Raw genomic sequence first — 14,516 nt, forward strand, 5'->3', positions numbered from 1 at the left:
AGGTCTGACCTCTGCGCCTGGGTGCTGTCCCTCAGTTCTTCAGCTCAAGGCTAGCGCTCTACCACTTGGGCCACAGCACCTCTTCTGGCTTTTTTCTTTTTGCTTATGTGGTGCTGACTAATCGAACCCAGGGCCTCATGCATGCAAGGTGAGCACCCTACCACTGAGCCACCATCCCAGCCCCCATAGCATATTGTTAAGAAGTGAACCCAGGTGCTGGTGGCTCACATGTATAAGCTTAGCTACTCAAGTGGTTCAGTCTAAGAATCATGGGGTTTGGAATAGAAAAAACAGTGAGATTCTTACCTTCAACTAATCAGAAAAATTTGGAAGTGAAGGTATGGTCAACTGAGACCTTCAGAATTCTAAGCCATGAGTTGAAGCTCAGTTCTAGCACAGGAAAAAAAAGAGATATCTACTAGTATTAGTGGTAGTTGCACTGGGAATAGAATCATCAGTCAAGGCTATTGACATAAAAATACAGAGAATACCTTTAATTGGTACAAAGAACGTGTATAGGAATTTGAGAGAATCAGCTTACTTTTCATAAAGTTGAAAAAGTAACACTTCATGAAGAAAAATGCATTTGAGTAGGGTCCTAAAAATGTGCTCCTTTTTCACTAAATCTGTGAAGAAAAATGTAATTTGCCGAATAGGGTGCCAGAGGGAACAAGGCTATTGCTAAAGAAATTTGGTGAATTTTGACCTGAAATGCAGTGCCAATTAAGACAAATAGCAAGCTGATAAAAATTACAAATGAGGGCTAAGTAGGGACTGGCTAAGTATTGAGTGCTTGTTTAGCAATTACAAGAGGTTAATCCCAGCATCACTCACACAAAAAATACAATTGAGCAGTCTATGATTTATAAATTAATGACTGTGGTCCTTGTTTTGCAATATGGGAAATGTGCTGTTCACATGGGAGAGAACCTTGCCCAGGCCAGTGAGGAGCTGTTCAAAATTTGAACTCCTCTATCCTGAACAGGGAAGTGAAGAAGCTTTGAAAGGGGAGTTTATACTTTTCTGACACTTGTAAGTACATGGATATATTTATTTCTACTTCCTCTAAGGGAGAACTTCTCTTAGCTCATTTTTCAGGACATAAGGAGTTAGAAATTACCCTGCTTATGGAACCAGACTTATTCTCACTTTTTCTTTATTTCAGAGCTCAGTTTCTGACATTTGTATTTGCTTTTTATTTGAGGGCTTGTGAAATCTTACCTCTTTGGTTTGCTTGACTTAATCGCCCATTTTAGATCATGGATCTGCTTTTTTTCCCCTGATTTCAAGGTTTCCTATGGAAGTTGACTCCTGCGTCGTGGAACCCCTAGCCAAACAAAGCCCTGGCTTCTCTTTTTAGCTTGATCCCAGGGGACCCTCAAGCAATGGAACTTTGGGATAATCTTTAAGAGTGAATATGGGGACAGACCAACTGTATTCCAAATTTGTGTTTGTCAGTGAATACTTGAATGACCTCATATAGGACACTCAGTGTATGTATGTCTCAGACTGTCTTACTTGAAAATTGGTGATAATAATCATAGTAGCAGCCTCATGAGGTTATTGTTAGGGTTAAATTGAGTAAAACTATGTCTAGAAAATCACTTCTTAATAATGTTAATGTGTTACAATTTATTATCTACTGTAGGAGGTTCCTGTGGGCACAGGAAGAGCAACATTAATTTGACCTAGCGGAGCAAAGAAGACCTTCAAAGAGATAATGATCTTTGAACATAATTTTGATCAACAGATCATTTCCTAAGGGATGCATTGAAGGGAAGGCAATCCAAAAAGAGAGAAAGCTGATGAAATGGTTCAGGTATGAAAAAATTAAGAAGTGTATTATGTGTGGGGCTCTGGATGAATTGTGGAAATGGGGTGAGGATGGAGAAGTTAGGGCATATGATGTAGCTGAAGAGGGGTGGTACAAAGGGAAACTGGGAAGGACTTTCAGGTTGAACCAGTGATTTGTAGTTTAGTTCTGGGGAAGCAGGATGCTAGTGACATTATATAGGGAAATGACTATGATCAGGTTTGTAAGGTTCCTCTGGTTATAGTGTGAATGATCGATTGCATTGAGCTTGAATGTCGACCAGGAGTCACATTTAAGAAGTTATTTCATTTACTCATGGAGAGAAATTAATGTGAGTTTTATACAGTGGGCCATTAATATCAACTATGCTTCCTTTCCTTTGTTGTGGTGATAGTTGCAATTCTCATACATTGCTTTTGTTCCATGTAGTCATTAGTCATTAGTCGACATGAAAACCTTCATGCAAGCAAAGGATTTTAAAGTGTTGAAGTGTATTTGACATGGTACTGAAGCTTTAATTGTGGTTATGATTCAAATCACCCCAGAATTAGGTCCATCCTTTGCTTTACTTGTCCCACCATTAGTAGTATCCCTGGGTGAGTGACCTCTTGGCATTTTTCTGCATGTGTTGGTTGGATTTAGACAGATTTCATTAAACATTTAATTTTACTTGTTTTGCTTCAGGGTAAAGTCCAAAAGAACTCTGGATGTTTGCTCCTTCCCTCCCTCTTCAGCTAACCTATGATTATTGTGCTCAAGTAGATCTGTCTTTCACACATAGAGTAATTTAAAGAATTTCACCATCTTGGGGCTGGGAAGGTGGCTCAGTGGTAGAGTGCTTGCCTTGCATGCCTGAGGCCCTGGGTTCGAGTCCTCAGTACCACATAAGCAAAAAGAAATAAGCCAGTGGCACTGTGGCTCAATTGGTAGAGCGCTAGCCTTGAGCTGAAGAGCTGAGGGACAGCGCCCAGCTGTCCCTCAAAAAATTAAAGAAAGAATTTTACCATCTTTTGGTCTAACTCAGTGTTTGAGTCTATCAGTCTATCAAAAACTTTGTACAAGCTCTAAACAAGTCTGGAATTTGAAGTCACATTTCCTGTATAAACATTTTCTTTATTTATAAACTCATTCTTATTTGCTGTGTACTTCTGAAAAAATAGCATTAGCTATCTATGGTTTTAGACATTCTTTTTTTTTTTCAGAACAGCTAGGAAAAAACTACAAATAATAAAATAATCTGTAACAGAGACTCTTTTTTTAATAAAAAGGAAAAACCCTCATTTCAGAGAGGTAAGATTGGTCAAGCATTTTAGGTAATGAGAAAGGGAATTTTTCTTAGCCAAACAGAAATGAGGGTTTCAGTGCTTTTAAGGGACCTCCAGAAAGTACTGGTGACTCCTCTTTGCTGTGATGTCTTTTCTGAGATTCTCTGAATATGTTAGAAAGATCCAAGTAATTAAAGATCTTCAGTGTCTCAGATGATAAGGATTATCACTAAACTTTCTTTTTCCCACCTATATTGCCAGCTTCTTTTAGAAAAAGTATGTGCATCTAGCGTTTAGAGGATCTTAAAGGAATAGGAGGGATTTCTTCACAAATCTGGACAAATTTAACATATGAATACAAAGCTCTATGTAATAGTACTGGGATAAATGTATAACTAAAGAAGTAAAAATTTCCCCACGTGTTCTGTAGGTCAGTGAAATGTTAATGAATGTTCAGGCTAGTATGTGGAAAAATTATATGGTTAGGTGAGTTAGGGAATGCTGTACCCAACTTAAACAGAAAGCTAATGAAGATTATAGATAAAGAGGATTATAGATACCCAAAAGGAATAGATTTTCTGCTTATTTGATCACACAATGTTTTTCATGGAGTAGGTCAGAGGACGAGATGCTCCTCATATAGAGCACTAAGAAAATGTTTGAGTACATAAAACTAAAATGTTTTAACAGGAATAAATTCTAGTTGAAACTAAATGCAGTGGGATACTGCAAAGCCATTGAAATTCAGGTTATTTTTGAGACATAAAAAATGAATATTCTTGGGCTGGGAAAGTGGCTTAGTGGTAGAGGGCTTGCCTTGCATGCCTGAGGCCCTGGGTTCATTTCCTCAGCACCACATAAGCAAAAAGAAAAAAGCTGGAAGTGGCACTGTGGCTCAAGTGGTAGAGTGCTAGCCTTGAGCTTTAGAGCTGAGGGACAGTGCCCAGGCCCAGAGTTCAGGCCCCCCGACTGGACCACCCCCCCAAATGAGTATTCTTGAGGGACTTACTGGCTCTGAATTGCTGCGGGTGGCTTCAGGATATATTGTACTCTGACTCTTCCCATCACACTTAAACTAGACCTTACTTGTTTGGCACAGAGCAGGAAGACTTGTTGTTGAGTATTTATCAACGACTTCTAGAGCCTTACCAAAAATTATATGTGTCTTCTGAAGTTGCACATGACATTGTAATCATTAATATTATTTACATGATGAAGTTAAGCATAGAACTAATTTTATTGCTATATATGACTTACTCTGACTTACTCTGCTAATTCATAGATTAATTCAAAAGAAAGTGTACATTTTTTTGTTTAACAAAATTAACAAAATGTGACAATTTTAATTTAGAATTTCAAAGGCTAATAGAGTCTTATTATTAAGATCCATAGCAGTTAAAAGCTACTTATTATTGTATTTTTAAAAATAATATTTTTAGACATATATAATGGATTTTTAGAAAAGACAAAAAACACAGAAAACATGTTTCCTAACACACACACACACACACACACACACACACACACACACACACACATACACACACACACACACACACACACACACACACACACACACACGGATGGACGTTTTACCTATTTATGCAAATCCAACTCAGTAAGTTTCAACAGTGACTTACTTTTATTTTTAATGCTGGATTACGGAATTTGAATTTCGCGAAATTTGAACAGGCTGAAATGACTAAATTTTGTAGAGTAAATGTTATATTCTCCACTTAGAACTGTTAACTATCTCACTCACTGTGGAGCAGAATAATTTTACTTAGCACCTAGTATCAAAAATATCCTGGGCTTATCCATTGAGTAAATGTGTACTCGATTTACAAAAATGAATCTAATAGGTGAAAGGGATGGCATCAGGTTCAACCCAACAATAGCTTTTAGTGAAGAAATATAAGGCTGTCTCAGAATATTCAGAGGAATGAAACCAAGATAGGAAGGGATTTCCAATTGTGCTATAGGAAAAGAAGCTAAAATTTTATGTTTTCTGAAACTTTAGGAAAACAAAGTTATGGAACACTATATCCGCTTTAAGGTATATTGCTTCAAATGGTAAGGTTCAATCGGTAGGTAGAAGCTCTCAGGGAATAGATTATATAGCTTTTTCAAAATAGTCTGACACAAGAAAATTTTGGAAGTAATTAGGTTGGAAAAAGATTGGAGACTTCCCTGATATTATTGCTTCCATAGTGTTTAGTTTGATTTTAGAAAAATGTATTGAACATCTATAACATCTCTTCTAAATTTATTATTATAGGCTCTTAAGGCTAGAATTAGGTGCATTAACTAATAGTTTTAATTACGTGACAATCAAAGGACAAGGGTTGGAAATAGTACTGAGGAGAAATGAAACAAAAATATCATTAAGACGAGGTTTAAGAGTTTTCTTGAGCATGGTCTGACTTTGCTGTGGAATTTTCTTGAGAGCTATTTGCTTAGTTTATGGATATCCACCAATGTGCAGCCATGGGTAAGGTTTTGAGGATAGATGTGTTTTAACTGGGATACATGAAGAAAAGTCTTAACTATAGGACTGTTAACACCATCTCTCATTTGTGTAGGCATCCTATGTGCCTTCTATATATAACACCTAGGATATTATAGTAGTGAAATAATTCAATGAGACTGTAAGCATTTGTTGTATACCAGAAAATTTCTACACTGAAATTGGCTTTGTCTTCTAGAGTAGTGTAGACAATAGTTTTCACTCATAAGTTTTTTTTTTGGGGGGGGGGGGTCTGGTTGTGGGCCTGAACTCTGGGCCTGGGTGCTGTCCCTCAGGTCTTCAGCTCAAGGCTAGCACTCTACTACTTGAGCCACAGCGCCACTTCTGGCTTTTTTCTTTTTGCTTATGTGGTGCTGAGGAATTGAACCCAGGGCCTCATGCATGCAAGGCAAGCGCTCTACGACGGAGCCATCTTCCCAGCCCCTTCACTCATAATATCTTTGAGGTTGATTTTTAATTCAAGTTTCATTAATCAGTCATTCTAAAAGGAAGGATTTTCTTTCTTCAATTGAGATATGTCACAGTGCTCTAATTTACTTGTTTATTTTTTATTAACTTGTGAAGAAAGAGGGCAAACAAATGCTTCAATATTAGTTTCAATAGTTCAACATTTATTAAACTGGTTGCATTAATTTACATTCATTAATAGCAAATACTTTTATTACAAACTATGCATTTTCTAATTAGGAATCAGAGGTTAATATGATACTTAGTATTTAGGTTGGGTTTTTAAAATTTATTAACTGCTTAATTCTTCGCTATTCTCTGGCTAATGTACAGTTGTCTTTCAAAGGGTTTAGAAACAGAGGGAAGCTGTGACTGCTTTCTATGGAGGGACACTCACCTACTTAGAACTTTGAATAGAACTGGTTTCTATTGTGGTTGGAACAGTGTTGGCCTTTGATGCTGACGTTACTGTGGCCTTTGGAGATCATGTTAAGTGGGGTAAGCCAGCACAAAAAAGCAAATACTGCATAATTTCACTCATGCTAGGACTTAAATTCTCAAAAATTGAGAATAGAACAGTGATTTTATAAGAGATAGAAGTTAGGAATGGGAATGGAGAGATGGCCAGTATGTACAGAGTTATGATTCAGTAGAATTAACTTGTAGTGTTTATGGCAGAGTGACTATGAAAATATATACTGCATGTTTCCAAAAGGGCAATGAGAGGAGTTTGAATGCTTTAACAGAAAGAAAGCATAACTATTTGAGGAGATAGAGGTACTCTGATTGTTGGCATACAGAAAAGCTACTGACTTTTGAGGGTTAATTTTATATACCTTTCTACTTTGCCAAAGTTTCAGATCAGCTCGAATAACTTGGGGGTGAAGTCTAGGGGATTCTTTAAATACAAGATCATGTCACCTACTAAGAGGGAGAGTTTTACTTCATCTTTCCCCATTTGGATCTCCTTAAAGTTTGCATCTTGTTTTATTGCTGTAGCTAGGCAATCTAATACTAGGAGGAGTGGAGAGATGGACAGTCTGTCTTGTTCCTGAAATTAGAGGAAATGGCTTTAGCTTTTTGCCATTAAGTATAATGCTAGTTATAATATAAGTTGTAATGTAAGTTTGTCATAGACAGCTTTTCTTATATCGAGGAATGTTCATTCTATGGATTCCTAGTTTCTGCAGAGCTTTCATCATAAAGTGGTGTTAGATCTTGTCAAATCTTTTTTCTGCATGTATTGAGATTACCATGTGATTCTTGTCCTTGCTCCTGTTGATGTGATTTATTACATTTATTGATTTGCATATATTAAACCAGCTTTGCATCCATGGAATGAATCCTGTTTGATGGTAGTGCATGATTTTTTGATGAATTGTTGAAGTTGATTGGCCAGGATTTTGTAGTTTTGCACTGATGGTCATCTGAGAAATGGGTCTAGAGTTCTGTTTCTTTGATGATTCCCTGTCTGTTTTGAGGATGAGGGTTTTGGAGGCTTCCTAGAATGAGATTGGTAGTGGACTTTCATTTTCATTGAAGAGTTGGGGGAGTATCCATTGAGTTATGCTTCAAAGGCCTTGTAGATTTCAGCTGTGAATGCATCTAGTCCTGGGATTTTCTCTTACTCTTCAGTTTTGAATTTATTTATTTTTAACCTCCCACAGCATGGAGAGCTGCTGCTGCCATGCTGCAGACGGGTGGGGCCTCTTCTGGTTGTTTACTCTGTGAAGAAAGTTGCCCTGCCTTGGGTGATCCTTCCCCAATCTGGAAAGGTCAAGTTTCCTCAGGATGGAGCTGAGTCCCACTGGTTGGGTTGCTTTGGCCTGTTGAAGAATGGCTCAGCAGTGTCTAATTCTAAGGCCTGAGGTATCTACTGGCTGCCCTGGCCCGGTCTTTGACAGTATGAAAGATGACATTCTTCTGGGGTGATAGGAGAAGAGCTACCTTCCAAATGCTGTTCTGTGAGGAGGAGTGGGAATGTCTTTTTGGGTACTCACACGTTCCCTTGGTTTTTCAGGCCATCTGTGATCTGCGTCCATCTGTGGTCAGCAGGATGAAGATTTTTGCTCCCTGTCAGTTCACACTGGTGGTGAGTAGAAAGTGCTTGCACTCTGTTTCTGGCACCTTTTTCTCAGGCTTGGTCTACTGCTATGTTGGCAGCCACGCCTGAATTTTTCTTCTCTGACCAAACTCACTGTACTATGATGGTTCACTTGGGTGACTCTTCAGCCTTGGATTTTTCACTGGAACACTAAAACTGGTTTCTTCATGAGATCTCAGTTAGCTCCCAGCTACTCCTCTGCAATCTTTGAAGTCTAAAAATTTTTGTTTTGAATAAAAAACTTCAGGAGAAGAGGATATAGATGTATGTATATATATATGTATTTATGTATATATGTTTGTGTATATATATACACGTGTATATACATACACATGCATGTGCGTGTATACATATATGTGTGTGTTTACACACATATATGTATACATGTATATGTAATATATATGTATATATACGTGTATATACATTATATATATATATATATATATACATATATATATATATATATATATATATATATCTCACAATCCCCTTCTGAGTATACAGTGAAAGAATCAAGATATGGGAATTTAGTTTTCTTCCTCCTTCTGTTATATAATATAATAGCTTTCAGGTCTCTTACAGTTCAGAATACTCTGAATAAGTGTGAGAGAACATCTAAAGATAAAAATTCCTAGAATGAAAACAACTGGTTGTTCAATGTGTGTGCGGGTATGTGTGTGTACTTGTGCAAATAGTGGTGTGTATCATGCATTAAGCATGTTAGAAAGTACAGGCATAGCTGGTGCTTTGACAGCAAGTCATGTGACCTCTGAAATAACAGTCCTTCTGTGTTCATTCACCTGTTAAACTTCCTTCTCTTTTGTTTAGGAATAAGCACCTTGCTAGATTAGTTTAGGTCTTTCCATGTCACCTAGCTGTTTCATTTGCATCACTGGCTAAATGTCACCCTGAGCTGTGAAAACCTGCCTGTGTCGCATTATATTCTGTATCCTTTTATTCCACATACCTAGTTTTTAAGTAGTTAGTAAATTTCAGGTACTATTGATTTATTCTGTGCAGCCAGAGATGAAAGGTTTAAACTCTGGAATCCTTGTGAAATAGATGGTCATTCAAAAGGCAGTTTTAAATCTTTTATACAAAGCTAAAATATTAAGCCATTACTAGAATAACATAAAAGAGATACAGGTACCTCCCCAAACTCTAGTAAATAGCTTTTTCACTGTCTTATGATATAGGCTACTCTGAGTTCCTGTGTGTATTCTGTGCTGACCTGGTTTAGATAGGTAAATATATAACTGGTCTTCTTATTACTGTGATTTTTTTCAGTTCCAATTATGATGAACCTGTCAAATCTCCAGCTAACAAAGATATATCTTGATGGAAATGCTTTCCTCTGTTCTTGTCAAGTTCTCACTTTGCATTTTCTATAAACTAATACAATCTACCATATATCACTTAGTTCCTGTTTCTTCTCTTAATCTTCCTTCCTATCATCATTTAGTTACCTCCTTTTTAATTCCTAGTTTACAGATTAACATTTTGCTGAATATTACTTCTTTCTGTGAATATTTGGATCCTTGAAAGTGAAGAAATCTCTGTTACACATTTCTCAAGTAATCTTGTATTTTTAGATCATATAGCACAATGGAAAATTATCTAATATTTTTCTTTTTATAATTTAAAATGTTTTATTTTTAGTATCTTTATACATTTATGAATAATGTAAATGTAAGGAAATGAAAATGTAATCCGAAGTGGTCTAAAGCTTTCACCTAGTTTGAACAAGTTTCAACAAGTTATGAAATACACACAAACACACACACACACAAACACACACAGAAACACACACACACAGACACCCACATATACTGTGGTACTGCAGAGTCTTGTGTGTTAGGCAATGATTACCACTGTGCTATGGCTCCACCTTAACATCAACTTATTATTATTATAATTATTATCATTTTTATTTTTATTTTTATTATTATCTAACTTTATTCTTCAAGATAAACCATCCCAGGTCCACAAGTACATTTGAATCCTAGTTAGCCCAGATTCCTCATAACAATCCCTTTTTTTATTGTGAAAATACTGTACAGAAGGGTTACAATTACATGGGCAAGATAATGAGTACATTTCTTATCAAGCATTGTAGCCTCCTCCTTTGTTTCCCCTTTCCATCCCTTCCCATTCTTCCCTCCAACCCCCTCCCGCCCCTCACCCAATCCTACCCCCCAACCAAAGTTGTAAAGTTCGTTTTCGACATAACAACTTGTATATCTCATTGTTGTAATGGATCCGCTTGTATCCCTATTTAAATGATTCGTTTTTCCCCTTCCCTCCACAAATTATACTGACATCAAGTACAGTGAAAGCAGGGGTTATACCATGGGGGAGGGACATACAAAGCAACAAAGAAATAATCTTATAAATGTGTTAGAAACAATCACCTGAAAGAATTTGAATTGATATCTTAGGGTTTATTTCCCTAACATCAACTTCTCTGACCTTTTCTGCTTGACTCAGACATATACTAGATATTGAAAATAAGGGAAACCATGGGACCTATGTTAATTTGGGCCTGGCTTACTTCACTTCATATAATTGTTTCCAAGTCTTTCCATTTCCTAACAAATGGGGCAATGACATTCTTTCTGATGGAGGCATAGAATTCCATTTGTGTATATACCACATTTTCTTGATCCATTCATCTACTGAGGGGCATCTGGGTTGGTTCCATATCTTAGCTATGGTAAATAATGCTGCAATAAACATAGTTGTACTGGTAGCTTTAGTGTGGTCTTGTTTGTGAACATTTGGGTAAATGCCCAAAAGTGGTATTGCTGGGTCATAGGGGAGCTCTATGTGTGGTTTCTTTTGAGGAACCTCCATACTGCTTTCCAAAGTGGTTGAACAAGTTTACACTCCACCAACAATGCAGTAGGGTTCCCTTCTGACATGAAGATCATGGCAGAAGGAGTGTTTTAAATCAATGATAAGTTTGTTAGGGATCGGGAGAACACATATATTGCCTTTGTCTAGATTCTTTTAGTTGGCACAAGTAGGAAGGGTCTGCCATGCACCACCTGCAGGCAAGCTCCCCAGGTCTAAAGAAGATGCAGGCTTTGCCAGGGACAGTGTCCTGCAGTAGAGCCCCAAATTTCCCTCCAGGTTTTCTACTATCTATATTTCTAACATGAATTGCGCTTTCGACCAAGCTTCCAAAAAAGGCAAATACTACCAAATGACTTTAAGAACTTAAAATGTATTAGACGCAGACACAGACACAGAGACACAGACAGACAGACAGAAATAGGTACCACGGGCTATCAATAGTAGCCCTAGCTACTCAGGAGGTTAATATCTGAAGGCTGCAATAGAAGCCAGACCTGATAGGACAGTCATTGACGCTCTTACCTCTATCCACTAAAAAGCCACAGGGATGCAAAATAAGCCCAGGAACAGTACACAAGGTCAAGCCTATAGACCAGCACACATGCACACACACACAAAGAGATTAAATTAATTTTAATACTTTATTTAATTCACTGAATATGCGAATTGAACAATTCCTAAGTGAAAAATTGAGATATTTGGCATTCTCATTATACACATTCTACAATTGTGTGTTATTATTCTGCATTATACTTCAGCACATTCTTGTATTTTTTCTACTACAGGAATCCTCCATTTATCCTGATATCACTAATTCTTTTTTCCAAGTTGTCAGGTTTAAAAACATTTTCATTTTAACAGTTTGTACTATTTTTTTTCATCTCAATGTACTAGCATTATGTCGGATTAAAATTTAAAAAAAGAATTTGTTACTGGTGCACATTATTTAAAATGCGTTAATGCACAACATACAAGGTTAAATGATGAAATAACTCAGTTGAGGGGAAAAAACACAAATTTTCTCCTCAAAAATATTAAAGAATTATGAAAAGTATGCCATAAATCAGCATAAGAATGTATCACAAACACCAGAACGTTAATAGAGAAGTGACTTATAAAGTATCACTAAGACAATATGCTAAGTGAAAACTATGCCATCACTACCCATCTTTTTCATTCATGGAAAGAATTTAGTCATTGTAAAAAACATCACCTGGGACCCTTCACTAGCAACCAATATACTTTCCTAATGATTGGCCATCTCTCAGGATTGGCTGCTCTGTTACTGTTACCTTTCCCATTGCACGTAGTAACAAGAACCGAGAAAATGCCACCCAACTGCCATGTCCTGCAAGAGGACAGGAGTCGACGTGTCTAGGCAGTGGCTGCCAGGTCTTTAGATGGTGATGATATCAAATGCATCATCTGCTTGTGGCTTATAGAAGAAAGGGAGGCAGGACTCTTTTTTTTTTAATTTAATTTTATTTTATTTGAGAACATACTGTACAGAGGGGTTACAATTACATGGGCAGGATAATGCATACATTTCTTACCAAGCATTGCAGCCTCCTCCTTTGTTTACCCTTCACCTCCCTTCCCAGCCTCCCCCCTCCCCCACACCCAATCATACCCCCCCCACACACCGACCTGGTAAAGCTGGTTTTGAAATGACATTTTGTACTTCTCATTGTTGCAACAGGTCCACCTGAATCCTTAAACGACTTGTTTGTCCCCATCTCCTCCACATGTTATACTGACATCAAATATAGTGAAAGCGGGCGTTACACTGTGGGGGAGGGACATACAAAACAACAAAGAAATAATCTTATAAATGCGTTAGAAACACATGCATGAAAGAAACGAAAACATTAAAATACATAGTTAAGGGTTCGTTTTCCTAAAATCACATTATCTGACCTTTTCCACTTGACTCATACCTATACTAGATACTGCAAATAAGGAAAACCATGGGACCTATGTTTCTTTGGGCCTGGCTTACTTCACTTAATATAATTTTTTCCAAGGTTTTCCATTTCCTAACAAATGGGGCAGTGTCATTCTTTCTGATGGAGGCATAGAATTCCATTCTGTATATATACCACATTTTCTTGATCCATTCATCTACTGAGGGGCATCTGGGTTGGTTCCATATCTTAGCTATGGTAAATAATGCTGCAATAAACATAGTTGTGCTGGTAGCTTTAGTGTGGTCTTTTTTGTAAACGTTAGGGTAAATGCCCAAAAGTGGGATTGCTGGGTCATAGGGGAGTTCTATGTGAAGTCTTTTGAGGAACTTCCATACTGCTTTCCAAAGTGGTTGAACAAGTTTACATTCCCACCAACAATGAAGTAAGGTTCCTTTCTGTCCACATCCCCTCCAGCATTTGTTGTTGTTAGAGTTCTTGATTTTTGCTGTTCTAACTAGAGTGAGGTGCTATCTCAATGTTGTTTTGATTTGCATTTCTTTTATGGCTAGGGACATTGAGCATTTCTTCATGTGTATATTGGCCATCCTTTTTTCCTCTTTAGAGAAGTTTCTCTTTACGTCTTTAGCCTGCTTATTTATCTCATTTCTCATTGTCCACTGCTTAGGAGGCTGCCAAGCCCCAGGGGATCAATCCCCACCATCCCCAGAGCCTAGCCACCAGAACTAGCAGCTGGGCTGCTGCTGCCTGTGCCACTGGCCTGCAGCCTACTTCCTCCACTCACCAGCCTTTGCCAGGGCCTCCTCTCCCTCCCCACTGCCCCTTCCCCATCCCCAGGGTGGCCACCCCAGTGGCCTTCTCTCCCCTCCCCACCACCCCCAGTTCCAACGCCAGCATGGCTACTGCTCTGGTGAAGACAACTCCATGGCCCAGGCAGCATCAAAATTGCCACAGTGTGCCGCCGGCTGAGAGATGGAGACAGCATAGGTCTCTCTGACCAGTGGCTTTCACTTCACTTACTCATGTATACATTTCATTGTATTAATTTAGTGCTTAATTTTTGGATCTTATAAGTATCATCTCATTAAGCCTTTGTAGGATAGCTGGTAGAAATACAGCCCCCAAATTCAGATTCTCTTATTTAATTCTTTTGAGATTCAGAGATATTTTAAGTAATAATAATAGTGAACTCTCATTTCCATAGCACAGTGCTGATCAGAAAATAATTGCTTATATAACTGTTATCAATTATTTACAACACTTGAAAAATTTAAAAGTTCAACTATTACAGGAAGATCCTTGATTCTTGTTGAGTGGATGTTTGTGAGTAGGTTGAGCTGTTGCATACATTCGTGTGTGTGTGTGTTTGTGTGTGTGTTTAGGGGAGTGTACATGTATTATTGAAATCATGAATACAGTCAGTTGTTTCTTGAAGATTTGTTGTTGGGGGACAATCTCCCCCTTTTAAATCTTTACTTGTTGAAGAAATCTGTGAAATGTTGGTAGAATTTGCAATATTCTAAAATAAGCTGATTGTTTTTGATTATAATCAAAATAGGGTGATTATAATTTTTCCTAT

The sequence above is a fragment of the Dipodomys spectabilis genome, unplaced genomic scaffold (genome assembly GCF_019054845.1).
Source record: "Dipodomys spectabilis isolate Male_0828 unplaced genomic scaffold, ASM1905484v1 ptg000086l, whole genome shotgun sequence".
In the NCBI taxonomy this organism is placed as follows: Eukaryota; Metazoa; Chordata; class Mammalia; order Rodentia; family Heteromyidae; genus Dipodomys; species Dipodomys spectabilis.